The following is a 3531-nucleotide window of genomic DNA, read 5'->3' as shown; positions in this document are numbered from 1 at the left end:
GGATTTTTTGGTTAAAAACATCGTGTGTCGCTATGGATTGCCAAGGAAGATTGTCTCAGACAACGGCACCCAGTTTGATAGTGATCTGTTCACAGATTTTTGCGAGCGACATGGAATTATCAAGAGCTCATCCTCAAGAAAACGGACAAGTCAAAGCAGTCAATAAAATGCTAAAGGATACTCTGAAGAAAAGACTTGAGGAAGCGAAGGGGGCATGGCCAGAGCAATTGCTTGAAGTCCTTTGGTCGTACAGAACTTCCCATCGAACAGCAACAGGCCATACTGCATTTTCCTTAGCTTATGGATATGAGGCTATGTTTCCTGTTGAGTTAGATCCACCGTCGCATCGAAGAATAACGTACGATCAAGGCTCCAATAGCCAGCTATTAATGGAATCTCTTGATTTGGTCGATGAAAAGCGAGAGCAAGCCCAACTCCGAGTAACAGCTTACCAACAAAAGGTCGCCCGGTATTTCAATTCTAAAGTACGAGAAAGGAAATTCAATGTTGGAGATCTGGTACTTAAAAGGTTTTTCCTTAACACCCGCGACCAGGCTGCCAGAGTACTCGGGCCTAATTGGGAAGAACCGTACCAGATTGAAGAAGTCCTCCATCCAGGCACTAACAAACTTGCTCGCTTAAATGGAGATCTCATTCCTCGCTATTAGAATGGAGAACACCTGCGCAAGTACTATCAATAAACGATTCTTCTTAAAGAATTGGCTTGTATTAATTTTACTTTTTACAAGTTCTGAAAAAGGGTTGGTCATTTTATGTGACTGATCGCTTATAAGTATAAGATCATTTTGTTGATCACTTGTACAGACATGTTTTGTCCATTTATTACGAGAAATAAAAGGGACTGTGTGCAGCAGTCATTCTTGCCAATTATTGTATTTATTACAAATATTTGCTCATTACATGTGTTTTTTTGCTGTATTATCATTTTAAATTCTCTATTGTTAGCAGAAATGTTCGAATAGGTTTTGGTCAAGGCAAGTGACCGAGGACCTAAAGATCCTCAATCACTTGAGGGGCATGTAAGGCATCTAGTAAGCAAAGCATATCGAAAGGTATGTAAACACATGAGCAAAATAAGTGAAAGCATGCTAGGGTACTTAGAGTATTTTTCAAAATTTTGTATTTTGTTAAATCAAACCAAAGTACTATGCTAAGTTCAGTCATGCAAACAAATGTTATAATAAATGCAAATATTATAATATCAAAAAGAAATCCTTTTACACCGCGAGCAGTAGCTCCTCGGATGTAATTGTTTGTTAAAAGTAAAAGCTGCCCATGCAGTAATAAAAAAAAAGCAATTGTCTTTACATCACGGCCCGTAGGTCGCGTATTCAAAAGATAACAAAATAAAAAGAAAAATAAAAGACTACGAGGCTGGAGGATCTTGAGGAGTGTTCTGGTCGACAATAGCGTCAGCTTCATTGTCCGCGCCGTTAATCCTTGTTGTCAAGGAAATCTCTGAGGAAGCAGGAATTTTGGCTCTTTCTTCTTCCTCCAGGCGAATGGTGCATCGGGTCATTAAAGTTCATCTCAAGCGCTTAGACAGATAGCTGAAGTCGGCCTTTTGATTATGCTTCAAAAACTTATAGAAGCAAAGGTGGGTGGCTTCCCTATACTTCTCCATGTTTTTGGCATTAGTCTCTTCGAGCTCCTTAACGCGCCCCTCTAGCTCCTCCGTCTCATTTTTGCTTGCAGTCAGATCGACTCCAAGCTATTTGACTTCTTGAAAGTTGAGTTTGGCACTCTCCCTGAATTTTTCTTTATCTTCATTAGATTTGTTCAGGGCAGCCCGACACTTCAGCAGCTCTTCGGTCAGCTGGGCTTTCTGCTCGAGCAGTTCGTCATTCTGCTTGGTCAGTTCTGTGTTTTTCTCGAGCAGATCAGCATTTTCCCCCTTAAGCACCTTCACTGCCTCTGTATGCCTGATGTCAAAGTCTTTGGTCTGGGTGACCAAAGTACCCGTGCGGCGCCAACCAGCAGTGATATCAGCAATCTCTGCGATCAGATAAAAGAAATAAGATGATGGCAGAAATCAACAGAGTAAAATGACTTAACAAGAGAAAAAAACTTACACCGACTATCTCGTTTAGCCCTCGGTTTATTATTTGGTCGGCTTCCATGGAGTTGGTGCCGATGGTGGCCTCTTGACTGTGTTTGTGCTTGGAGAGTTTGTATATTCTCTCCCTGGTCGAACTGACCACGGTGTTGGCCAGAGTGTCTTCGGGTTGAGTGTGGTGTGGCTGGTCGGTAGGCGCTAGAGGAGTAGAGTGCTGGTTGACTAGTGCAGTTGAAGACGGTTGGTCAAGTGGAGAGGAAGGTGTCATTGTTTCCTTTGTGGGGGTGGCGTATTTTCCTTCGAAGGAGTAGCTGCTGAAGGACCCTCAGTCTGAGCCTTCTTTGAAGTAGTTTTGCTGCTTTCTCCGTGAACCCTCTTGCTGTCTTTCTTCCTACTCGATGGAGTAGCAGCGGCGATGTAATGATCGAACACATCTTCAGACGACATATCTGCATGTAAGGAAACATTGCGAGCAGTGAGATAATATGTATAGATGGAACTAAAAAGGAAAGCAAGGAAATTATAAGTAAAGTACCCGTGCTATAACTACTGGTCGCTACATTACTTACTGAACTATTGCTACCCTCACTTACTGCCTGGATGAAATCTGAACCTAAGTTTGGAGTATACTTAAAGTAGTCGTCCCCGTCAAATAAGTGACAGGGAATTGGCAAACTATCTAAGAATGAGAAAACAGTATCGTTCTCATCTGAGGACTCGTCGATGGGTGCAGGGGGTTCGGAAGCTTTCTTTTTCCCTTTCCCATACGGGCAGGGGGAGCAGCTGCTCTCGGGGTGCTGGAGGGTTCCCTGATTATCGCTTTAGTGGTCCTCCTCCTTTGAGGTTGTGACACATCTGTGTGCTGTTTGGGAATCTCCTCGCCGGTGGCACTCCCTACCGTTGACTCCCTCACATCCTGGTGAGGTGCCAGAAGCCCAACCAGTCTCAGGTTAGCTTCAGTGACCAGTTGTTTGATGCTCTTCTCTACGTCGGTCATGCTGGCTAAGAGTGCTTCTCGGACTCCCATTTCTGGAGTAGGAGCCGGTCGCAGCCTGGACCTGAAATATGCTAAATCTCTAAGGGAAATACAAATAAAATACAAGAAAAATAAACGAATAGGAGAGCAAAGATATTACCTCCTTGAGTGAAGGCCAGGTTGTTGGCGACCATGTCGGTAGTCAAAAGGTACTCTAGATGGTACTTCTCCACATTGGATTTGAAGGCGGTATCACTCAGGAAATTTCGGGTCGTTTCCTGGTGGTAAAGATGAAAAAACCCCGTATTCTCTTGGCTGGGGTTGGATTTGAGGTCGAACAGATAGTTGACCTCGTGTGGCGTAGGAACATGCCACTTCTTATGACTATAAAGGATATAGAGTGCGGAGAGCATTCTATACCCATTTGGGGTTATTTGGAAAGGAGCAACCCCAAAATAATTGGCCACTCCTTGGAAGA

The sequence above is a fragment of the Humulus lupulus genome, chromosome 6 (genome assembly GCF_963169125.1).
Source record: "Humulus lupulus chromosome 6, drHumLupu1.1, whole genome shotgun sequence".
Classification (NCBI taxonomy): Eukaryota; Viridiplantae; Streptophyta; class Magnoliopsida; order Rosales; family Cannabaceae; genus Humulus; species Humulus lupulus.
This window is presented reverse-complemented; position numbering follows the sequence as displayed.